Genomic DNA, 26,407 nt, shown 5'->3' with positions numbered 1-26,407 from the left:
GAAATCTGGAAAGAAGATTTCTGAGAAACTTCTCTGTGGTGTGTGACTTCCACTCACAGAGTTACATCTGTATTTCGGGGATCTCTTTGCTAGCCTTATTTCTGTGGAATCTGAGAAGAGATATTTCAGATCCCTTTGAAGACTATAGGGCCCAAGGAAATATCATCCGATACCAAAGAGAAAGAAGCTTTCTGAGAAACTTCTTTGTGTTCTGTGATATCATCTCACAGAGTTACAGCTTTCCCCTCCAGAAGCCTTTCGCTAAGACAGTTCTTCTGGAATTGGCAAAGTGATATTTGGAAGCCCATAGAGGGCTATGGTGAAAAAGGAAATATACTCAGATGAAATCTGGAAATAAGCTTTCTGAGAAACGTCTCTGTGGTGTGTGACTTCCACTCACAGAGTTACATCTGTATTTCGTGGATCTCTTTGCTAGCCTTATTTCTGTGGAATCTGAGAACAGATATTTCGGATCCCTTTGAAGACTATAGGGCCAAAGGAAATATTCTCCGATAACAAAGAGAAAGAAGCTTTCTGAGAAACTTCTTTGTGTTCTGTGAAATCATCTCACAGAGTTACAGCTTTCCCCTCAAGAAGCCTTTCACTAAGACGGTTCTTGTGGAATTGGCAAAGTGATATTTGGAAGCCCACAGAGGGCTATGCTGAAAAAGGAAATATCCTCAGATGAAATCTGGAAAGAAGCTTTCTGAGAAACTTCTTTGTGGTGTGTGACTTCCACTCACAGAGTTACATCTGTATTTCGTGGATCTCTTTGCTAGCCTTATTTCTCTGGAATCTGAGAACAGATATTTCGGATCTCTTTGAAGACTATAGGGCCAAAGGAAATATCCTCCGATAACAAAGAGAAAGAAGCTTTCTGAGAAATTTCTTTGTGTTCTGTGAAATCATCTCACAGAGTTACAGCTTTCCCCTCAAGAAGCCTTTCGCTAGGACAGTTCTTGTGGAATTGGCAATGTGATATTTGGAAGCGCATAGAGGGCTATGGTGAAAAAGGAAATATCCTAAGATGAAATCTGTAAAGAAGCTTCCTGAGAAACTGCTAAGTGTTCTGTTATTTCATCTCACAGAGATACATCTGTATTTCGCGGATCTATTTGCTAGCCTTATTTCTGAGGAATCTGAGAACAGATATTTCAGATCCCTTTGAAGACTGTAGCTCCAAATGAAATATCCTGCGATAACAAAGAGAAAGAAGATTCTGAGAAACTTCTTTGTGTTCTGTGAAATCATCTCACAGAGTTACAGCTTTCCCCTCAAGAAGCCTTTCACTAAGACGGTTCTTGTGGAATTGGCAAAGTGATATTTGGAAGCCCACAGAGGGCTATGCTGAAAAAGGAAATATCCTCAGATGAAATCTTTAAAGAAGCTTTCTGAGAAACTTCTTTGTGGTGTGTGACTTCCACTCACAGAGTTACATCTGTATTTCGTGGATCTCTTTACTAGCCTTATTTCTGTGGAATCTGAGAACAGATATTTCGGATCTCTTTGAAGACTATAGGGCCAAAGGAAATGTCCTCCGATAACAAAGAGAAAGAAGCTTTCTGAGAAACTTCTTTGTGTTCTGTGAAATCATCTCACAGAGTTACAGCTTTCCCCTCAAGAAGCCTTTCGCTAAGACAGTTCTTGTGGAATTGGCAAAGTGATATTTGGAAGCCCATAGAGGGCTATGGTTAAAAAAGGAAATATCCTCAGATGAAATCTGGAAAGAAGCTTTCTGAGAAACATCTCTGTGGTGTGTGACTTCCACTCACAGAGTTACATCTGTATATCGGGGATCTCTTTGCTAGCCTTATTTCTGTGGAATCTGAGAACAGATATTCGGATCCCTTTGAAGACTGTAGGGCCAAAGGAAATATCCTCCGATAACAAAGAGAAAGAAGCTTTCTGAGAAACTTCTCTGTGTTCTGTGAAATCATCTCACAGAGTTACAGCTTGCCCCTCAAGAAGCCTTTCGCTAACACAGTTCTTGTGGAATTGACAAAGAGATTTTGGAAGCCCATTGATGGCTACGGTGAAAAAGGAAATATCCTCAGATGAAATCTGGAAAGAACCTTTCTGAGAAACTTCTCTGTGATGTGGGACTTCCACTCACAGAGTTACATCTGTATATCGGGGATCTCTTTGCTAACCTTATTTCTGTGGAATCTGAGAAGAGATATTTTAGATCCCTTTGGAGACTATAGGGCCAAAGGAAATATCCTCCGATAATAAAGAGAAAGAAGCTTTCTGAGAAACTTCTTTGTGTTCTGTGTAATCATCTCACAGAGTTACAGCTTTCCCCTCAAGAAGCCTTTCGCTAAGACAGTTCTTGTGAAATTGGCAAAGTGATATTTGGAAGCCCATAGAGGGCTATGGTGAAAAAGGAAATATCCTCAGATGAAATCTGGAAAGAAGCTTTCTGAGAAACTTCTCTGTGGTGTGTGACTTCCACTCACAGAGTTACATCTGTATTTCATGGATCTCTTTGCTAGCCTTATTTCTGTGGAATATGAAAACAGATATTCGGATCCCTTTGAAGACTGTAGGGCCAAAGGAAATATCCTCCGATAACAAAGAGAAAGAAGCTTTCTGAGAAACTTCTTTGTGTTCTGTGAAATCATCTCACAGAGTTACAGCTTTCCCCACAAGAAGCCTTTCGCTCAGACAGTTCTTGTGGAATTTGCAAAGAGATATTTGGAAGCCCATACACGGCAACGGTGAAAAAGGAAATATCCTCAGATGCAATCTGGAAAGAAGCTTTCTGAGAAACTGCTCCGTGATGTGTGACTTCCACTCACAGAGTTACATCTCTATTTCGTGGATCTCTTTGCTAGCCTTATTTCTGTGGAATCTGAGAACAGATATTCGGATCCCTTTGGACTATAGGGCCAAAGGAAATATCCTCCGATAACAAAGAGAAAGAAGCTTTCTGAGAAACTTCTTTGTGTTCTGTGAAATCATCTCACAGAGTTACAGCGTTCCCCTCAAGAAGCCTTTCGCTAAGACAGTTCTTGTGGAATTGGCAAAGTGATATTTGGAAGCCCATAGAGGGATATGTAGAAAAAGGAAATATCCTCAGATGAAATCTGGAAAGAAGCTTTCTGAGAAACTGCTTAGTGTTCTGTTAATTCATCTCACAGAGTTACATCTGTATTTCGTGGATCTCTTTGCTAGCCTTATTTCTGTGGAATCTGAGAACAGATATTCGGATCCCTTTGAAGACTCTAGGGCCAAAGGAAATATCCTCCGATAACAAAGAGAAAGAAGCTTTCTGAGAAACTTCTTTGTGTTCTGTGAAATCATCTCACAGAGTTACAGCTTTCCCCACAAGAAGCCTTTCGCTCAGACAGTTTTGTGGAATTTGCAAAGAGATATTTGGAAGCCCATACACGGCTAAGGTGAAAAAGGAAATATCCTCAGATGAAATCTGGAAAGAAGCTTTCTGAGAAACTGCTCCGTGATGTGTGACTTCCACTCACAGAGTTACATCTCTATTTCGTTGATCTCTTTGCTAGCCTTATTTCTGTGGAATCTGAGAACAGATATTCGGATCCCTTTGAAGACTATAGGGCCAAAGGAAATATCCTCCGATAACAAAGAGAAAGAAGCTTTCTGAGAAACTTCTTTGTGTTCTGTGAAATCATCTCAGAGAGTTACAGCTTTCCCCTCAAGAAGCCTTTCGCTAAGACAGTTCTTGTGGAATTTTCAAAGTGATATTTGGAAGCCCATAGAGGGCTATGGTGAAAAAGGAAGTATCCTCAGATGAAATCTGGAAAGAACCTTTCTGAGAAACTGCTCTGTGATGTGGGACTTCCACTCACAATGTTACATCTGTATATCGGGGATCTCTTTGCTAGCCTTATTTCTGTGGAATCTGAGAAGAGATATTTCAGATCCCTTTGAATACTATAGGGCCAAAGGAAATATCCTCCGATAACAAAGAGAAAGAAGCTTTCTGAGAAACTTCTTTGTGTTCTGTGAAATCATCTCACAGAGTTACAGCTTTCCCCTCAAGAAGCCTTTCGCTAAGACAGTTCTTGTGGAATAGGCAAAGTGATATTTGGAAGCCCATAGAGGGCTATGGTGAAAAAGGAAATATCCTCAGATGAAATCTGGAAAGAAGATTTCTGAGAAACTTCTCTGTGGTGTGTGACTTCCACTCACAGAGTTACATCTGTATTTCGGGGATCTCTTTGCTAGCCTTATTTCTGTGGAATCTGAGAAGAGATATTTCCGATCCCTTTGAAGACTATAGGGCCCAAGGAAATATCGTCCGATACCAAAGAGAAAGAAGCTTTCTGAGAAACTTCTTTGTGTTCTGTGATATCATCTCACAGAGTTACAGCTTTCCCCTCAAGAAGCCTTTCGCTAGGACAGTTCTTGTGGAATTGGCAATGTGATATTTGGAAGCCCATAGAGGGCTATGGTGAAAAAGGAAATATCCTAAGATGAAATCTGTAAAGAAGCTTTCTGAGAAACTGCTAAGTGTTCTGTTATTTCATCTCACAGAGATACATCTGTATTTCGCGGATCTATTTGCTAGCCTTATTTCTGAGGAATCTGAGAACAGATATTTCAGATCCCTTTGAAGACTGTAGCTCCAAATGAAATATCCTGCGATAACAAAGAGAAAGAAGATTCTGAGAAACTTCTTTGTGTTCTGTGAAATCATCTCACAGAGTTACAGCTTTCCCCTCAAGAAGCCTTTCGCTCAGACAGTTCCTGTGGAATTTGCAAAGAGATATTTGGAAGCCCATAGACGGCTACGGTGAAAAAGGAAATATCCTCAGATGAAATCTGGAAAGAAGCTTTCTGAGAAACTGCTCTGTGATGTGTGACTTCCACTCACAGAGTTACATCTGTATTTCGTGGATCTCTTTGATAGCCTTATTTCTGTGGAATCTGAGAAGTGATATTTCGGATCCTTTTGAAGACTATAGGGCCAAAGGAAATATCCTCCGATAACAAAGAGTAAGAAGCTTTCTGAGAAACTTCTTTGTGTTCTGTGAAATCATCTCACAGAGTTACAGCTTTCCCCTCAAGAAGCCTTTCGCTAAGACAGTTCTTTTGGAATTGGCAAAGTGATATTTGGAAGCCCATAGAGGGCTATGGTGAAAAAGGAAATATCCTCAGATGAAATCTGGAAAGAAGCTTTCTGAGAAACTGATTAGTTTTCTGTTAATTCATCTCACAGAGTTACATCTGTATTTCGGGGATCTCTTTGCTAGCCTTATTTCTGTGGATTCTGAGAACAGATATTTCGGATCCCTTTGAAGACTATAGGGCCAAAGGAAATATCCTCTGATAACAAAGAGAAAGAAGCTTTCTGAGAAACTTCTTTGTGTTCTGTGAAAACATCTCACAGCGTTACAGCCTTCCCCTCAAGAAGCCTTTCGCTAGGACAGTTCTTGTGGAATTGGCAAAGTGATATTTGGGAGCCCATGGAGGGCTACGGTGAAAAAGGAAATATCCTCAGATCAAATCTGGAAAGAAGCTTTCTGAGAAGCTGCTCTGTGATGTGTGACTTCCACTCACAGAGTTACATCTGTATTTCGTGGATCTCTTTGCTAGCCTTATTTCTGTGGAATCTGAGAACAGATATTTCGGATCCCTTTGAAGACTGCAGGGCCAAAGGAAATATCCTCCGATAACAAAGAGAAAGAAGCTTTCTGAGAAACTTCTTTGTGTTCTGTGAAATCATCTCACAGAGTTACAGCTTTCCTCTCAAGAAGCCTTTCGCTAAGACAGTTCTTGTGGAATTTGCAAAGAGATAATTGGAAGCCCATAGATGGCTACGGTGAAAAAGGAAATATCCTCAGATGAAATCTGGAAAGAAGCTTTCAGAGAAACTGCTCTGTGATGTGTGACTTCCACTCACAGAGTTACATCTGTATTTCGTGGATCTCTTTGCTAGCCTTATTTCTGTGGAATCTGAGAACAGATATTTCGGATCCCTCTGAAGACTATAGGGCCAAAGGAAATATCCTCCGATAACAGAGAAAGAAGCTTTCTGAGAAACTTCTTTGTGTTCTGTGAAATCATCTCACAGAGTTACAGCTTTCCCCTCAAGAAGCCTTTCGCTAAGACAGTTCTTGTGGAATTGGCAAAGTGATATTTGGAAGCCCATAGAGGGCTACGGTGGAAAAGGAAATATCCTCAGATGAAATCTGGAAAGAAGCTTTCTGAGAAACTGCTCTGTGATGTGTGACTTCCACTCACAGAGTTACATCTGTCTTTCGTGGATCTCTTTGCTAGCCTCATTTCTGTGGAACCTGAGAAGAAATATTTCGGATCCCTTTGAAGACAATAGGGCCAAAGGAAATATCCTCCGAAACAAAGAGAAAGAAGCTTTCTGAGAAACTTCTTTGTGTTCTGTGAAATCATCTCACAGAGTTACAGATTTTCCCTCAAGAAACCTTTCACTAAGACAGTTCTTGTGGAATTGACAAAGTGATATTTGGAAGCCCATATAGGGCTATGGTGAAAAAGGAAATATCCTCAGATCAAATATGGAAAGAATCTATCTGAGAAACTTCTCTGTGGTGTGTGACTTCCACTCAAAGAGTTACATCTGTATTTCGAGGATCTCTTTGCTAGCCTTATTTCTGTGGAATCTGAGAACAGATATTTCGGATCCCTTTGAAGACTATAGGGCCAAAGGAAATATCCTCCGATAACAAAGAGAAAGAAGCTTTCTGAGAAACTTCTTTGTGTTCTGTGAAATCATCTCACAGAGTTACAGCTTTCCCCTCAAGAAGACTTTCGCTAAGACGGTTCTTGTGGAATTGGCAAAGTGATATTTGGAAGCCCATAGAGGGCTATGGTGAAAAAGGAAATATCCTCAGATGAAATCTGGAAAGAAGCTTTCTGAGAAACTGCTCTGTGATGTGTGACTTCCACTCACAGAGTTACATCTGTATTTCGTGGATCTCTTTGCTAGCCTTATTTGTGTGGAATCTGAGAAGAGATATTTCGGATCCCTTTGAAGACTATAGGGCCAAAGGAAATATCCTCCGATAACAAAGAGAAAGAAGCTTTCTGAAAACTTCTTTGTGTTCTGTGAAATCATCTCACAGAGTTACAGCTTTCCTCTCAAGAAGACTTTCTCTAAGACAGTTCTTGTGGAATTGCCAAAGTGATATTTGGAAGCCCATAGAGGACTATGGTGAAAAAGGAAATATCCTCAGACGAAATCTGTAAAGAGGCTTTCTGAGAAACTGCTTAGTGTTCTGTTAATTCATCTCACAGAGCTACATCTGTATTTCGGGGATGTCTTTGCTAGCCTTATTTCTGTGGCATCTGAGAACAGATATTTCGGATCCCTTTGAAGACTATAGGGCCAAAGGAAATATCCTCCGAGTACAAAGAGAAAGAAGCTTTCTGAGAAACTTCTTTGTGTTCTGTGAAATCATCTCACAGAGTTACAGCTTTCCCCTCAAGAAGCCTTTCGCTAAGACAGTTCTTGTGGAATTGGCAAAGTGATATTTGGAAGCCCATAGAGGGCTATGGTGAAAAAGGAAATATCCTCAGATGAAATCTGGAAAGAAGCTTTCTGAGAAACTGCTCTGTGATGTGGGACTTCCACTCACAGAGTTACATCTGTATATCGTGGATCTCTTTGCTAGCCTTATTTCTGTGGAATTTGAGAGGTGATATTTCAGATCCCTTTGAGGACTATAGGGCCAAAGGAAATATCCTCCGATAAAAAAGAGAAAGAAGCTTTCTGAGAAACTTCTTTGTGGTCTGTGATATCATCTCACAGAGTTACAGCTTTCCCCTCAAGAAGCCTTTCGCTAAGACAGTTCTTGTGGAATTGGCAAAGTGATATTTGGAAGCCCCTAGAGGGCTATGGTGAAAAAGGAAATATCCTCAGATGAAATCTGGAAAGAAGCTTTCTGATAAACTTCTCTGTGGTGTGTGACTTCCACTCACAGAGTTACATCTGTATTTCGCGGATCTCTTTGCAAGCCTTATTTCTGTGGAATCTCAGAACAGATATTTCGGATCCCTTTGAAGACTATAGGGCCAAAGGAAATATCCTCCGATAACAAAGAAAGAAGCTTTCTGAGAAACTTCTTTGTGTTCTTTGATATCATCTCACAGAGTTACAGCATTCCCCTCAAGAAGCCTTTCGCTAAGACAGTTCTTGTGGAATTGGCAAAGTGATATTTGGAAGCCCATAGAGGGCTATGGTGAAAAAGGAAATATCCTCAGATGAAATCTGGAAAGAAGCTTTCTGAGAAACTGCTCTGTGGTGTGTGACTTCCACTCACACAGTTACATCTGTCTTTCGTGGATCTCTTTGCTAGCCTTATTTTTGTGGAATCTGAGAACAGATATTTCGGATCCCTTTGAAGACTATAGGGCCGCAGGAAATATCCTCCAATAACAAAGAGAAAGAAGCTTTCTGAGAAACTTTTTTGTGTTCTGTGAAATCATCTCACAGAGTTACAGCTTTCCCCTCAAGAAGCCTTTCGCTAGGACAGTTCTTGTGGAATTGGCAATGTGATATTTGGAAGCCCATGGAGGGCTATGGTGAAAAAGGAAATATCCTCACATGAAATCTGTAAAGAAGCTTTCTGAGAAACTGCTTAGTGTTCTGTTAATTCATCTGACAGAGATACATCTGTATTTCGGGTATCTCTTTGCTAGCCTTATTTCTGTGGAATCTGAGAACAGATATTTCGGATCCCTTTGAAGACTATAGGGCCAAAGGAAATATCCTCCGATAACAAAGAGAAAGAAGCTTTCTGAGAAACTTCTTTGTGTTCTGTGAAATCATCTCACAGAGTTACAGCTTTCCCCTCAAGAAGCCTTTCGCTAAGACAGTTCTTGTGGAATTGGCAAAGTGATATTTGGAAGCCCTTAGAGGGCTACGGTGAAAAAGGAAATATCCTCAGATGAAATATGGAAAGAAGCTTTCTGAGAAACTGCTCTGTGATGTGGGACTTCCACTCACAGAGTTACATCTGTATTTCGTGGATCTCTTTGCTAGCCTTATTTCTGTGGAATCTGAGAACAGATATTTCGGATCCCTTTGAAGACTATAGGGCCAAAGGAAATATCCTCCGATAACAAAGAGAAAGAAGCTTTCTGAGAAACTTCTTTGTGTTCTGTGAAATCATCTCACAGAGTTACAACTTTCCCCTCAAGAAGCCTTTTGCTAAGACAGTTCTTGTGGAATTGGCAAAGTGATATTTGGAACCCCTAGAGGGCTATGGTGAAAACGAAAATATCCTCAGATGATATCTGGAAAGAAGCTTTCTGAGAAACTGCTCTGTGATGTGTGACTTCCACTCACAGAGTTACATCTGTGTTTCGTGGATCGCTTTGCTAGCATTATTTCTGTGGTATCTAAGAAGAGATATTTCGGATCCTTTGAAGTCTATAGGGCCAAAGGAAATATCCTCCGATAACAAAGAGAAAGAAGCTTTCTGAGAAACTTCTTTGTGTTCTGTGAAATCATCTCATAGAGTTACAGCTTTCCCCTCTAGAAGCCTTTCGCTAAGACAGTTCTTGTGGAATTGCAAAGTGATATTTGGAAGCCCATAGAGGGCTATGGTGAAAAAGGAAATATCCTCAGATTAAATCTGGAAAGAAGCTTTCAGAGAAACTGCTCTGTGATGTGTGACTTGCACTCACAGAGTTACATCTGTATTTCGTGGATCTCTTTGCTAGCCTTATTTCTGTGGAATCTGAGAACAGATATTTCGGATACCTTTGAAGACTATAGTGCCAAAGGAAATATCCTCCGATAACAAAGAGAAAGAAGCTTTCTGAGAAACTTCTTTGTGTTCTGTTAAATCATCTCACAGAGTTACAGCTTTCCCCTCAAGAAGCCTTTCGCTGAGACGGTTCTTGTGGAATTGGCAAAGTGATAAATGGAAGCCCATAGAGGGCTATGGTGAAAAAGGAAATATCGTCAGATGAAATCTGGAAAGAAGCTTTCTGAGAAAATTCTCTGTGGTGTGTGACTTCCACTCACAGAGTTACATCTGTATATCGTGGATCTCTTTGCCAGCCTTATTTCTGTGGAATCTGAGAACAGATATTTCGGATCCCTTTGAAGACTATAGGGCCAAAGTAACTATCCTCCGATAACAAAGAGAAAGAAGCTTTCTGAGAAACTCTTTGTTTTCTGTGAAATCATCCCACAGAGTTACAGCTTTCCCCTCACGAAGCCTTTCGCTAAACAGTTCTTGTGGAATTGGCAAAGTGATATTTGGAAGCCCATAGAGGGCTATGGTGAAAAAGGAAATATCCTCAGATCAAATCTGGAAAGAAGCTTTCTGAGAAGCTTCTCTGGGATGTGTGACTTCCACTCCCAGAGTTACATCTGTATTTCGTGGATCTCTTTGCTAGCCTTATTTCTGTGGAATCTGAGAACAGATATTTCGGATACCTTTGAAGACTATAGGGCCAAAGGACATATCCTCCGATAACAAAGAGAAAGAAGCTTTCTGAGAAACTTCTTTGTGTTCTGTGAAATCATCTCACAGAGTTACAGCTTTCCCCTCAAGAAGCCTTTCGCTAAGACAGTTCTTGTGGAATTGGCAAAGTGATATTTGGAAGCCCATATAGGGCTATGGTGAAAAAGGAAATATCCTCAGATGAAATCTGGAAAGAAGCTTTCTGAGAAACTGCTCTGTGATGTGTGACTTCCACTCACAGAGTTACATCTGTATTTCGTGGATCTCTTTGCTAGCCTTATTTCTGTGGTATCTAAGAAGAGATATTTCGAATCCTTTGAAGACTATAGGGCCAAAGGAAATATCCTCCGATAACAAAGAGAAAGAAGCTTTCTGAGAAACTTCTTTGTGTTCTGTGAAATCATCTTACAGAGTTACAGCTTTCCCCTCAAGAAGCCTTTCGCTAAGACAGTTCTTTTGGAATTGGTACAGTGATATTTGGAAGCCCATAGAGGGCTATGGTGACAAAGGAAATATCCTCAGATGAAATCTGGAAAGAAGCTTTCTGAGAAACTGCTCTGTGATGTGTGACTTCCACTCACAGAGTTACATCTGTATTTCGTGGATGTCTTTGGTAGCCTTATTTCTGTGGAATCTGAGAACAGATATATCGGATCCCTTTGAAGACGATTGGGCCAAAGGAAATATCCTCCGATAACAAAGAGAAAGAAGCTTTCTGAGAAACTTCTTTGTGTTCTGTGAAAGCATCTCACAGAGTTACACCTTTCCCCTCAAGAAGCCTTTCGCTGAGACAGTACTTGTGGAATTGGCAAAGTGATATTTGGAAGCCCATTGAGGGCTATGGCGAAAAAGGAAATATCCTAAGATGATATCTGGAAAGAAGCTTTCAGAGAAACTGCTCTGTGATGTGTGACTTCCACTCACAGAGTTACATCTATATTTCGTGGATCTCTTTGCTAGCCTTATTTCTGTGGAATCTGAGAACAGATATTTCGCATCCCTTTGAAGACAATAGGGCCAAAGGAATTATCATCCGATAACAAAGAGAAAGAAGCTTTCTGAGAAACTTCTTTGTGTTCTGTGAAATCATCTCACAGAGTTACAGCTTTCCCCTCAAGAAGCCTTTCGCTAAGACAGTTCTTGTGGAATTGGCAAAGTGATATTTGGAAGTCCATATAGGGCTATGGGGAAAAAGGACATATCCTCAGATGAAATTTGGAAAGAAGCTTTCTGAGAAACTTAACTGTGGTGTGTGACTTCCACTCAGAGAGTTACATCTGTATTTCGTGGATCTCTTTGCTAGCCTTATTTCTGTGGGATCTGAGAACAGATATTTCAGATCCCTTTGAAGACTATAGGGCCAAAGGAAATATCCTCCGATAACAAAGAGAAAGAAGCTTTCTGAGAAACTTCTTTGTGTTCTCTGAAATCATCTCACAGAGTTACAGCTTTCCCCTCAAGAAGCTTTTCACTAAGACAGTTCTTGTGGAATTGGCAAAGTGATATTTAGAAGCCCTTAGAGGGCTATAGTGAAAAAGGAAATATCCTCAGATGAAAACTGGAAAGAAGCTTTCTGAGAAACTTCTCTGTGGTGTGTGACTTCCACTCGCAGAGTTTCATCTGTATTTCGTGGATCTCTTTGCTAGCCTTATTTCTGTGGAATCTGAGAACAGATATTTCGGATCCCTTTGAAGACTATAGGGCCAAAGGAAATATCCTCCGATTACAAAGAGAAAGAAGCTTTCTGAGAAACTTCTTTGTGTTTTGTGAAATCATCTCACAGAGTTACAGCTTTCCCCTCAAGAAGCCTTTCGTTAAGACAGTTCTTGTGGAATTGGCAAATTGATATTTGGAAGCCCATGGAGGGTTATGGCGAAAAAGGAAATATCCTCAGAAGAAATCTGGAAAGAAGCTTTCTGAGAAACTGCTTAGTGTTCTGTTAATTCATCTCACAGAGTTACATCTGTATTTCGTGGATCTCTTTGCTAGCCTTATTTCTGTGGAATCTGAGAACAGATATTTCGGATCCCTTGAAGACTATAGGGCCAAAGGAAATATCCTCCGATAACAAAGAGAAAGAAGCTTTCTGAGAAACTTCTTTGTGTTCTGTGAAATCATCTCAGAGAGTTACAGCTTTCCCCTCAGACGCCTTTCGCTAAGACAGTTCTTGTGGAATTGGCAAAGTGATATTTGGAAGTCCATGTAGGGCTATGGGGAAAAAGGACATATCCTCAGATGAAATTTGGAAAGAAGCTTTCTGAGAAACTTCTCTGTGGTGTGTGACTTCCACTCACAGAGTTACATCTGTATTTCGTGTATCTCTTTGCTAGCCTTATTTCTGTGGAATCTGAGAACAGATATTTCGGATCCCTTTGAAGACTATAGGGCCAAAGGAAATATCCTCCGATAACAAAGAGAAAGAAGCTTTCTGAGAAACTTCTTTGTATTCTGTGAAATCACCTCACAGAGTTACAGCTTTCCCCTCAAGAAGCCTTTCGCTAAGACAGTTATTGTGGAATTGGCAAAGTGATATTTGGAGGCCCATAGAGGGTTATGGCGAAAAACGAAATATCCTCAGAAGAAATCTGGAAAGAAGCATTCAGAGAAACTGATTAGTGTTCTGTTAATTCATCTCCCAGAGTTACATCTGTATTTCGTGGATCTCTTTGCTAGCCTTATTTCTGTGGAATCTGAGAACAGATATGTCGGATCCCTTTGAAGACTATAGGGCCAAAGGAAATATCCTCCGATAACAAAGAGAAAGAAGCTTTTTGAGAAACTTCTTTGTGTTCTGAGAAATCATCTCACAGAGTTACAGCTTTCCCCTCTAGAAGCCTTTCGCTAAGACATTTCTTGTGGAATTGGCACAGTGATATTTGGAAGCCCACATAGGGCTATGGTGAAAAAGGAAATATCCTCAGGTGAAATATGGAAAGAAGCTTTCTGAGAAACTGCTTAGTGTTCTGTTAATTCATCTCACAGAGATACATCTGTATTTCGGGTATCTCTTTGCTAGCTTTATTTCTGTGGAATCTGAGAACAGATATTTCGGATCCCTTTGAAGACTATAGGGCCATAGGAAATATCCTCCGATAACAAAGAGAAAGAAGCTTTCTGAGAAACTTCTTTGTGTTCTGTGAAATCATCTCACAGAGTTACAGCTTTCCCCTCAAGAAGCCTTTCGCTAAGACAGTTCTTGTGGAATTGGCAAAGTGATATTTGGAAGCCCATAGAGGGCTATGGTGAAAAAGGAAATATCCTCAGATGAAATCTGGAAAGAAGCTTTCTGAGAAACTGCTCTGTGATGTGTGACTTCCACTCACAGAGTTACATCTGTATTTCGTGGATCTCTTTGCTAGCCTTATTTCTGTGGCATATGAGAACAGATATTTCGGATCCCTTTGAGGTCTATAGGGCCAAAGGAAATATCCTCCGATAACAAAGAGAGAGAAGCTTTCTGAGAAACTTCTTTGTGTTCTGTGAAATCATCTCACAGAGTTACAGCTTTCCCCTCAAAAAGCTTTTCACTATGACAGTTCTTGTGGAATTGGCAAAGTGATATTGTGAAGCCCATAGAGAGCTATGGTGAAAAAGGAAATATCCTCAGAGGAAATCTGGAAAGAAGCTTTCAGAGAAACTGCTCTGTGATGTGTGACTTGCACTCACAGAGTTACATCTGTATTTCGTGGATCTCTTTGCTAGCCTTATTTCTGTGGAATCTGAGAACAGATATTTCGGATCCCTTTGAAGACTATAGGGCCAAAGGAAATATCCTCCGATAACAAAGAGAAAGGAGCTTTCTGAGAAACTTCTTTGTGTTCTGTGAAATCATCTCACAGAGTTACAGATTTCCCCTCAAGAAGCCTTTCGCTAAGACGGTTCTTGTGGAATTGGCAAAGTGATATATGGAAGCCCATAGAGGGCTATGGTGAAAAAGGAAATATCGTCAGATGAAATCTGGAAAGAAGCTTTCTGAGAAAATTCTCTGTGGTGTGTGACTTCCACTCACAGAGTTACATCTGTATATCGTGGATCCCTTTGCCAGCCTTATTTCTGTGGAATCTGAGAACAGATATTTCGGATCCCTTTGAAGACTATAGGGCCAAAGTAAACATCCTCCGATAACAAAGAGAAAGAAGCTTTCTGAGAAACTTCTTTGTTTTCTGTGAAATCATCCCACAGAGTTAGAGATTTCCCCTCACGAAGCCTTTCGCTAAACAGTTCTTGTGGAATTGGCAAGGTTATATTTGGAAGCCCATAGAGGGCTATGGTGAAAAAGGAAATATCCTCAGATCAAATCTGGAAAGAAGCTTTCTGAGAAGCTTCTCTGTGATGTGTGACTTCCACTCACAGAGTTACATCTGTATTTCGTGGATCTCTTTGCTTGCCTTGTTTCTGTGGAATCTGAGAACAGATATTTCGGATACCTTTGAAGACTATAGGGCCAAAGGAAATATCCTCCGATAACAGAGAGAAAGAAGCTTTCTGAGAAACTTCTTTGTGTTCCCTGAAATCATCTCACAGAGTTACAGCTTTCCCCTCAAGAAGCTTTTCACTAAGACAGTTCTTGTGGAATTGGCAAAGTGATATTTAGAAGCCCTTAGAGGGCTATAGTGAAAAAGGAAATATCCTCAGCTGAAAACTGGAAAGAAGCTTTCTGAGAAACTTCTCTGTGGTGTGTGACTTCCACTCGCAGAGTTACATCTGTATTTCCTGGATCTCTTTGCTACCCTTATTTCTGTGGAATCTGAGAACAGATATTTCAGATACCTTTGAAGACTATAGGGCCAAAGGAAATATCCTCCGATAAAAAAGAGAAAGAGGCTTTCTGAGAAACTTCTTTTTGTTCTGTGAAATCATCTCACAGAGTTACAGCTTTCCCCTCAAGAAGCCTTTCGCTACGACAGTTCTTGTGGAATTGGCAAACTGATATTTGGAAGCCCATAGAGGGCTATGTTGAAAAAGGAAATATCCTCAGATGAAATCTGGAAAGAAGCTTTCTGAGAAACTGCTCTGTGATGTGTGACTTCCACTCACAGAATTACATCTGTATTTCGTGGATTTCTTTGCTAACCTTATTTCTGTGGAATCTGAGAACAGATACTTCGGATCCCTTTGAAGACTATAGGGCCAAAGGAAATATCCTCCGATAACAAAGAGAAAGAAGCTTTCTGAGAAACTTCTTTGTGTTCTGTGAAATCACCTCACAGATTTACAGCTTTCCCCTCAAGAAGCCTTTCGCTAAGACGGTTCTTGTGGAATTGGCAAAGTGATATTTGGAAGCCCATAGAGGGCTATGGTGAAAAAGGAAATATCCTCAGATGAAATCTGGAAAGAAGCTTTCTGAGAAACTTCTCAGTGGTGTGTGACTTCCACTCACAGAGGTACATCTGTATTTCGTGGATCTCTTTGCTAGCCTTATTTCTGTGGAATCTGAGAACAGATATTTCGAATCCCTTTGAAGACTATAGGGCCAAAGGAAATATCCTACGATAACAAAGAGAAAGAAGCTTTCTGAGAAACTTCTTTGTATTCTGTGAAATCACCTCACCGAGTTACAGCTTTCCCCTCAAGAAGCCTTTCGCTAAGACGGTTCTTGTGGAATTGGCACAGTGATATTTGGAAGCCCATAGAGGGCTATGGTGAATAAGGAAATATCCTCAGATGAAATCTGGAAAGAAGCTTTCTCAGAAACTTCTCTGTGATGTGAGACTTCCACTCACAGGGTTACATCTGTATATCGTGGATCTCTTTGCCAGCCTTTTTTCTGTGGAATCTGAGAACAGATATTTCGGATCCCTTTGAAGACTATAGGGCCAAAGTAAATATCCTCCGATAACAAAGAGAAAGAAGCTTTCTGAGAAAATTCTTTGTTTTCTGTGAAATCATCCCACAGAGTTAAAGCTTTCCCCTCCCATAGCCTTTCGCTAAACAGTTCTTGTGGAATTGGCAAAGTGATATTTGGAAGCCCATAGAGGGCTATGGTGAAAAAGGAAATATCCTCAGATCAAATCTGGAAAGAAGCTTTCTGAGATGCTTCTCTGTGATGTGTGACTTCCACTAACAGAGTTACATCTGTATTTCGTGGATCTCTTTGCTAGCCTTATTTCTGTGGAATCTGAGAACAGATATTTCGGATACCTTTGAAGACTATAGGGCCAAAGGAAATATCCTCCGATAACAAAGAGAAAGAAGCTTTCTGAGAAACTTCTTTGTGTTCTGTGAAATCATCTCACAGAGTTACAGGTTTTCCCTCAAGAAGCCTTTCGCTAGGACAGTTCTTGTGGAATTGGCAAAGTGATATTTAGAAGCCCATAGAGGGCTATGTTGAAAAAGGAAATATACTGAGATGAAATCTGGAAAGAAGCTTTCTGAGAAACTGCTCTGTGATGTGTGACTTCCACTCACAGAGTTACATCTCTATTTCGTGGATGTCTTTGCTAGCCTTATTTCTGTGGAATCTGAGAACAGATATTTCGGATCCCTTTGAAGTCTATAGGGCCAAAGGAAATATCCTCCGATAACAAAGAGAGAGAAGCTTTCTGAGAAAATTCTTTGTGTTCTGTGAAATAATCTCACAGAGTTACAGCTTTCCCCTCAAGAAGCCTTTCGCTACGACAGTTCTTGTGAAATTGGCAAACTGATATTTGGAAGCCCATAGAGGGCTATGTTGAAAAAGGAAATATCCTCAGATGAAATCTGGAAAGAAGCTTTCTGAGAAACTGCTCTGTGATGTGTGACTTCCACTCACAGAGTTACATCTGTATTTCGTGGATCTCTTTGCTAACCTTATTTCTGTGGAATCTGAGAACAGATACTTCGGATCCCTTTGAAGACTATATGGCCAAAGGAAATATCCTCCGATAACAAAGAGAAAGAAGCTTTCTGAGAAACTTCTTTGTGTTCCGTGAAATCATCTCACAGATTTACAGCTTTCCCCTCAAGAAGCCTTTCACTAAGACGGTTCTTGTGGAATTGGCAAAGTGATATTTGGAAGCCCATAGAGGGCTATGGTGAAAAAGGAAATATCCTCAGATGAAATCTGGAAAGAAGCTTTCTGAGAAACTGCTCTGTGGTGTGTGACTTCCACTCACAGAGTTACATCTGTATTTCGTGGATCTCTTTGCTAGCCTTATTTCTGTGGAATCTGAGAACAGATATTTCGGATCCCTTTGAAGACTGTAGGGCCAAAGGAAATATCCTCCGATAACAAAGAGAAAGAAGCTTTCTGAGAAACTTCTTTGTGTTCTGAGAATCGTCTCACAGAGTTACAGCTTTCCCCTCAAGAAGCCTTTCCCAAAGACAGTTCTTGTGGAATTGGCACAGTGATATTTGGAAGCCCACAGAGGGCTATGGTGAAAAAGGAAATATCATCAGGTGAAATATGGAAAGAAGCTTTCTGAGAAACTTCTCTGTGGTGTGTGACTTCCACTCACAGAGTTACATCTGTATTTCGTGGATCTCTTTGCTAGCCTTATTTCTGTGGAATCTGAGAACAGATATTTCGGATCCCTTTGAACACTATGGGGCCAAAGGAAATATCCTCCGAAAACAAAGAGAAAGAAGCTTTCTGAGAAACTTATTTGTGTTCTGTGAAATCACCTCACAGAGTTGCAACTTTCCCTTCAAGAAGCCTTTCGTTAAGACAGTTCTTGTGGAATTGGCAAAATGATATTTGGAAGCCCATAGAGGGTTATGGCGAAAAAGGAAATATCCTCAGAAGAAATCTGGAAAGAAGCTTTCTGAGAAACTGATTAGTGTTCTGTTAATTCATCTCCCAGAGTTACATCTGTATTTCGTGGATCTCTTTGCTAGCCTTATTTCTGTGGAATCTGAGAACAGATATGTCGGATTCCTTTGAAGACTATAGTGCCAAAGGAAATATCCTCCGATAACAAAGAGAAAGAAGCTTTCTGAGAAACTTCTTTGTGTTCTGAGAAATCATCTCACAGAGTTACAGCTTTCCCTTCTAGAAGCCTTTCGCTAAGACAGTTCTTGTGGAATTGGCACAGTGATATTTGGAAGCCCACATAGGGCTATGGTGAAAAAGGAAATATCCTCAGGTGAAATATGGAAAGAAGCTTTCTGAGAAACTTCTCTTTGGTGTGTGACTTCCACTCACAGTGTTACATCTGTATTTCGTGGAACTCTTTGCTAGCCTTATTTCTGGGGAATCTGAGAACAGATATTTCGGATCCCTTTGAAGACTATAGGGCCAAAGGAAATATCCTCCGATAACCAAGAGAAAGAAGCTTTCTGAGAAACTTCTTTGTGTTCTGTGAAATCATCTCACAGAGTTACAGCTTTCCACTCAAAAAGCTTTTCACTATGACAGTTCTTATGGAATTGGCAAAGTGATATGGTGAAGCCCATAGAGGGCTACGGTGAAAAAGGAAATATCCTCAGATGAAATCTGGAAAGAAGCCTTCTGAGACACTGCTCTGTGATGTGTGACTTCCACTCACAGAGTTACATCTGTATTTCGTGGATCTCTTTGCTAGCCTTATTTCTGTGGAATCTGAGAACAGATATTTCGGATCCCTTTGAAGACTATAGGGCCAAAGTAAATATCCTCCGATAACAAAGAGAAAGAAGCTTTCTGAGAAACTTCTTTGTTTTCTGTGAAATCATCCCACAGAGTTAGAGCTTTCCCCTCACGAAGCCTTTCGCTAAACAGTTCTTGTGGAATTGGCAAAGTGATATTTAGAAGCCCATAGAGGGCTATGTTGAAAAAGGAAATATCCTCAGATGAAATCTGGAAAGAAGCTTTCTGAGAAACTGCTCTGTGATGTGTGACTTCCACTCACAGAGTTGCATCTGTATTTCGTGGATTTCTTTGCTAACCTTATTTCTGTGGAATCTGAGAACAGATATTTCGGATCCCTTTGAAGACTATAGGGCCAAAGGAAATATCATCCGATAACAAAGAGAAAGAAGCTTTCTGAGAAACTTCTTTGTGTTCTGTGAAATCATCTCACAGAGTTACAGCTTTCCCCTCAAGAAACCTTTCGCTAAGACGGTTCTTGTGGATTTGGCACAGTGATATTTGGAAGCCCATAGAGGGCTACGGTGAATAAGGAAATATCCTCAGATGAAATCTGGAAAGAAGCTTTCTCAGAAACTTCTCTGTGATGTGAGACTTCCACTCACAGGGTTACATCTGTATATCGTGGATCTCTTTGCCAGCCTTTTTTCTGTGGAATCTGAGAACAGATATTTCGGATCCCTTTGAAGACTATAGGGCCAAAGGAAATATCCTTCGATAACAAAGAGAAAGAAGCTTTCTGAGAAACTTCTTTGTGTTCTGAGAAATCATCTCATAGAGTTACAGCTTTCCCCTTAAGAAGCCTTTCACTAAGACAGTTCTTGTGGAATTGGCAAAGTGATATTTGGAAGCCCATAGAGGGCTATGGTGAAAAAGGAAATATCCTCAGATGAAATCTGGAAAGAAGCTTTCTGAGAAACTGCTCTGTGGTGTGTGACTTAAACTCACATAGGTACATCTGTATTTCGTGGATCTCTTTGCTAGCATTATTTCTGTGGAATCTGAGAACAGATATTTCGGATCCCTTTGAAGACTATAGGGCCAAAGGAAATATCCTCCGATAACAAAGAGAAAGAAGCTTTCTGAGAAACTTCTTTGTGTTCTGTGAAATCATCTCACAGAGTTACAGCTTTCCTCTCAAGAAGCCTTTCGCTAAGACAGTTCTTGTGGAATTGGCAAAGTGATATTTGGAAGCCCTTAGAGGGCTATGGTGAAAAAGGAAATATCCTCAGGTGAAATCTGGAAGGAGGCTTTCTGAGAAACTTCTCTGTGGTGTGTGACTTCCACTCACAGAGTTACATCTGTATTTCGTGGATCTCTTTAATAGCCTTATTTCTGTGGAATCTGAGAACAGATATTTCGGATCCCTTAGAAGACTATAGGGCCTAAGGAAATATCCCCCGATAACAAAGAGAAAGAAGCTTTCTGAGAAACTTCTTTGTGTTCTGTGAAATCATCTCACAGAGTTACAGCTTTCCCCTCTAGAAGCCTTTCGCTAAGACGGTTCTTGTGGAATTGGCAAAGTAATATTTGGAAGCCCAGAGAGGGCTATGGTGAAAAAGGAAATATCCTCAGATGAAATCTGGAAAGAAGCTTTCTGAGATACTGCTCTGTGATGTGTGACTTCCACTCACAGAGTTACATCTGTATTTCGTGGATCTCTTTGCTAGCCTTATTTCTGTGGAATCTGAGAACAGATATTTCGGATCCCTTTGAAGACTATAGGGCCAAAGTAAATATCCTCCGATAACAAAGAGAAAGAAGCTTTCTGAGAAACTTCTTTGTGTTCTGTGAAATCATCTCACAGAGTTACAGCTTTCCTCTCAAGAAGCCTTTCACTAAGACAGTTCTTGTGGAATTGGCAAAGTGATATTTGGAAGCCCTTAGAGGGCTATGGTGAAAAAGTAAATATCCTCAGATGAAATCTGGAAAGAAGCTTTCTGAGAAACTTCTCTGTGGTGTGTGACTTCCACTCACAGAGTTACATCTGTATTTCGTGGATCTCCTTGCTAGCCTTATTTCTGTGGAATCTGAGAACAGATATTTCGGATCCCTTTGAAGACTATAGGGCCAAAGGAAATATCCTCCGATAACAAAGAGAAAGAAGCTTTCTGAGAAACTTCTTTGTGTTCCGTGAAATAATCTCACAGAGTTACAGCTTTCGCCTCAAGAAGCCTTTCGCTAAGACAGTTCTTGTGGAATTGGCAAAGTGATATTTGGAAGCCATTGAGGGCTATGGTGAAAAAGGAAATATCCTCAGATGAAATCTGGAAAGAAGCTTTCTGAGAAACTGCTCTGTGATGTGTGACTTCCACTCACAGAGGTACATCTGTATTTCGTGGATCTCTTTGCTAGCATTATTTCTGTGGAATATGAGAACAGATATTTCGGATCCCTTTGAAGACTATAGGGCCAAAGGAAATATCCTCCGATAACAAAGAGAAAGAAGCTTTCTGAGAAACTTCTTTGTGTTCTGTGAAATCATCTCACAGAGTTACAGCTTTCCTCTCAAGAAGCCTTTCGCTAAGACAGTTCTTGTGGAATTGGCAAAGTGATATTTGGAAGCCCTTAGAGGGCTATGGTGAAAAAGGAAATATCCTCAGGTGAAATCTGGAAGGAAGCTTTCTGAGAAACTTCTCTGTGGTGTGTGACTTCCACTCACAGAGTTACATCTGTATTTCGTGGATCTCCTTAATAGCCTTATTTCTGTGGAATCTGAGAACAGATATTTCGGATCCCTTTGAAGACTATAGGGCCAAAGGAAATATCCTCCGATAACAAAGAGAAAGAAGCTTTCTGAGAAACTTCTTTGTGTTCTGTGAAATCATCTCACAGAGTTACAGCTTTCCCCTCAAGAAGCCTTTCGCTAAGACGGTTCTTGTGGAATTGGCAAGGTGATATTTGGAAGCCCAGAGAGGGCTATGGTGAAAAAGGAAATATCCTCATATGAAATCTGGAAAGAAGCTTTCTGAAATACTGCTCTGTGATGTGTGACTTCCACTCACAGAGTTACATCTGTATTTCGTGGATCTCTTTGCTAGCCTTATTTCTGTGGAATCTGAGAACAGATATTTCGGATCCGTTTGAAGACTATAGGGCCAAAGGAAATATCATCCGATAACAAAGAGAAAGAAGCTTTCTGAGAAACTTCTTTGTGTTCTGTGAAATCATCTCACAGAGTTACAGCTTTCCCCTCAAGAAGCCTTTCGCTAAGACGGTTCTTGTGGAATTGGCAAAGTGATATTTGGAAGCCCAGAGAGGGCTAAGGTGAAAAAGGAAATATCCTCCGATGAAATCTGGAAAGAAGCTTTCTGAGATACTGCTCTGTGATGTGTGACTTCCACTCACAGAGTTACATCCGTATTTCGTGGATCTCTTTGCTAGCCTTATTTCTGTGGAATCTGAGAACAGATATTTCGGATCCCTTTGAAGACTATAGGGCCAAAGGAAATATCCTCCGATAACAAAGAGAAAGAAGCTTTCTGAGAAACTTCTTTGTGTTCTGTGAAATCATCTCACAGAGTTACAGCTTTCCCCTCAAGAAGCCTTTCGCTAAGACGGTTCTTGTGGAATTGGCAAAGTGATATTTGGAAGCCCATAGAGGGCTATGGTGAAAAAGGAAATATCCTCAGATGAAATCTGGAAAGAAGCTTTCTGAGAAACTGCTCTGTGATGTGGGACTTCCACTCACAGAGTTACATTTGTATTTCGTGGATCTCTTTGCTAGCCTTATTTCTGTGGAATCTGAGAACAGATATTTCGGATCCCTTTGAAGACTATAGGTCCAAAGGAAATATCCTCCGATAACAAATGAAAGAAGCTTTCTGAGAAACTTCTTTGTGTTCTGTGAAATCATCTCACAGAGTTACAGCTTTCCCCTCAAGAGGCCTTTCGCTAATTGGTTCTTGTGGAATTGGCAAAGTGATATTTGGAAGCCCATAGAGGGCTATGGTGAAAAAGGAAATATCCTCAGTTCAAATCTGGAAAGAAGCTTCCTGAGAAGCTGCTCTGTGATGTGTGACTTCCACTCACAGAGTTAAATCTGTATTTCCTGGATCTCTTTGCTAGCCTTATTTCTGTGGAATCTGAGAACAGATATTTCGGATCCCTTTGAAGACTATAGGGCCATAGGAAATATCCTCCGATAACAAAGAGAAAGAAGCTTTCTGAGAAACTTCTTTGTGTTCTGTGAAATCATCTCACAGAGGTACAGCTTTCCCCTCAAGAAGCCTTTCGCTAAGACAGTTCTTGTGGAATTGGCAAAGTGATATTTGGAAGCCCTTAGAGGGCTATGGTGAAAAAGGAAATATCCTCAGATGAAATCTGGAAAGAAGCATTCTGAGAAACTGCTCTGGGATGTGTGACTTCCACTCACAGAGTTACATCTGTATTTCGTGGATCTCTTTGCTAGTTTTATTTCTGTGGAATCTGAGAACAGATATTTCGGATCCCTTTTAAGACTATAGGGCCAAAGGAAATATCCTCCGATAACAAAGAGAAAGAAGCTTTCTGAGAAACTTCTTTGTGTTCTGTGAAATCATCTCACAGAGTTCCAGCTTTCCCCTCAAGAAGGCTTTCGCTAAGACGGTTCTTGTGGAATTGGCAAAGTGATATTTGGAAGCCCATAGAGGGCTATGGTGAAAAAGGAAATATCCTCAGATGAAATCTGGAAAGAAGCCTTCTGAGAAACTGCTCTGTGATGTGTGACTTCCACTCACAGAGTTACATATGTATTTCGTGGATCTCTTTGCTAGCCTTATTTCTGTGGAATCTGAGAACAGATATTTCGGAACTCTTTGAAGACTATAGGGCCAAAGGAAATATCCTCCGATAACAAAGAGAAAGAAGCTTTCTGAGAAACTTCTTTGTGTTCTGTGAAATCATCTCACAGAGTTACAGCTTTCCCCTCAAGAAGCCTTTCGCTAAGACAGTTCTTGTGGAATTGGCAAAGTGATATTTGGAAGCCCTTAGAGGGCTATGGTGAAAAAGGAAATATCCTCAGATGAAATCTGGAAAGAGCTTTCTGAGATACTGCTCTGTGATGTGTGACTTCCACTCACAGAGTTACATCTGTATTTCGTGGATCTCTTTGCTAGACTTATTTCTGTGGAATCTGAGAACAGATATTTCGGATCCCTTTGAAGACTATAGGGCCAAAGGAAATATCCTCCGATAACAAAGAGAAAGAAGCTTTCTGAGAAACTTCTTGTGTCTGTGAAATCATCTCACAGATTTACAGCTTTCCCCTCAAGAAGCCTTTCGCTAAGACGGTTCTTGTGTTATTGGCAAAGTGTTATTTGGAAGCCCATAGAGGGCTATGGGGAAAAGGAAATATCCTCAGATGAAATCTGGAAAGAAGCTTTCTGAGAAACTGCTCTGTGATGTGTGACTTCCCCTCACAGAGTTACATCTGTATTTCGTGGATCTCTTTGCTAGCCTTATTTCTGTGGAATCTGACAACAGATATTTCGGATCCCGTTGAAGACTATAGGGCCAAAGGAAATATCCTCCGATAACAAAGAGAAAGAAGCTTTCTGAGAAACTTCTTTGTGTTCTGTGAAATCATCTCACAGAGTTACAGCTTTCCCCTCAAGAAGCCTTTCGCTAAGACAGTTCTTGTGGAATTGGCAAAGTGATATTTGGAAGCCCATAGAGGGCTATGTTGAAAAAGGAAATATCCTCAGATCAAATCTGGAAAGAAGCTTCCTGAGAAGCTGCTCTGTGATGTGTGACTTCCACTCACAGAGTTACATCCGTATTTCGTGGATCTCTTTGCTAGCCTTATTTCTGTGGAATCTGAGAACAGATATTTCGGATCCCTTTGAAGACTATAGGGCCAAAGGAAATATCCTGCGATAACAAAGAGAAATAAGCTTTCTGAGAAACTTCTTTGTGTTCTGTGAAATCATCTCACAGAGTTACAGCTTTCCCCTCAAGAAGCCTTTCGCTAAGACAGTTCTTGTGGAATTGGCAAAGTGATATTTGGAAGCCCTTAAAGGGCTATGGTGAAAAAGGAAATATCCTCAGATGAAATCTGGAAAGAAGCTTTCTGAGAAACTTCTCTGTGGTGTGTGACTTCCACTCACAGAGTTACATCTGTATTTCGTGGATCTCTTTGCTAGCCCTATTTCAGTGGAATCTGAGAAAAGATATTTCGGATCCCTTTGAAGACTATAGGGCCAAAGGAAATATCCTCGGAAACAAAGAGAAAGAAGCTTTCTGAGAAACTTCTTTGTGTTCTGTGAAATCATCTCACAGAGTTACAGCTTTCCCCTCAAGAAGCCTTTCGCTAAGACAGTTCTTGTGGAATTGGCAGAGTGATATATGGAAGCCCATAGAGGGTTATGGTGAAAAATGAAATATCCTCAGATGAAATCTGGAAAGAAGCTTTATGAGAAACTGCTCTGTGATGTGTGACTTCCACTCACAGAGTTACATCTGTATTTCGTGGATCTCTTTAATAGCCTTATTTCTGTGGAATCTGAGAACAGATATTTCGGATCCCTTTGAAGACTATAGGGCCAAAGGAAATATCCTCCGATAACAAAGAGAAAGAAGCTTTCTGAGAAACTTCTTTGTGTTCTGTGAAATCATCTCACAGAGTTACACCTTTCCCCTCAAAAGCCTTTCGCTAAGACAGTTCTTGTGGAATTTCCAAAGTGATATTTGGAAGCCCATAGAGGGCTATGGTGAAAAAGGAAATATCCTCAGATGAAATCTGGAAAGAAGCATTCTGAGAAACTGCTCTGGGATGTGTGACTTCCACTCACAGAGTTACATCTGTATTTCGTGGATCTCTTTGCTAGTTTTATTTCTGTGGAATCTGAGAACAGATATTTCGGATCCCTTTGAAGACTATAGGGCCAAAGGAAATATCCTCCGATAACAAAGAGAAAGAAGCTTTCTGAGAAACTTCTTTGTGTTCTGTGAAATCATCTCACAGAGTTACAGCTTTCCCCTCAAGAAGGCTTTCGCTAAGACGGTTCTTGTGGAATTGGCAAAGTGATATTTGGAAGCCCTTAGAGGGCTATGGTGAAAAAGGAAATATCCTCAGATGAAATCTGGAAAGAAGCCTTCTGAGAAACTGCTCTGTGATGTGTGACTTCCACTCACAGAGTTACATATGTATTTCGTGGATCTCTTTGCTAGCCTTATTTCTGTGGAATCTGAGAACAGATATTTCGGGACTCTTTGAAGACTATAGGGCCAAAGGAAATATCCTCCGATAACAAAGAGAAAGAAGCTTTCTGAGAAACTTCTTTGTGTTGTGTGAAATCATCTCACAGAGTTACAGCTTTCCCCTCAAGAAGCCTTTCGCTAAGACCGTTCTTGTGGAATTTCCAAAGTTATATTTGGAAGCCCATAGAGGGCTATGGTGAAAAAGGAAATATCCTCAGATGAAATCTGGAAAGAAGCATTCTGAGAAACTGCT

This window comes from Macaca mulatta, chromosome 17, assembly GCF_049350105.2.
Source record: "Macaca mulatta isolate MMU2019108-1 chromosome 17, T2T-MMU8v2.0, whole genome shotgun sequence".
Classification (NCBI taxonomy): Eukaryota; Metazoa; Chordata; class Mammalia; order Primates; family Cercopithecidae; genus Macaca; species Macaca mulatta.
Note: the sequence above shows the minus strand (reverse complement) of the source record.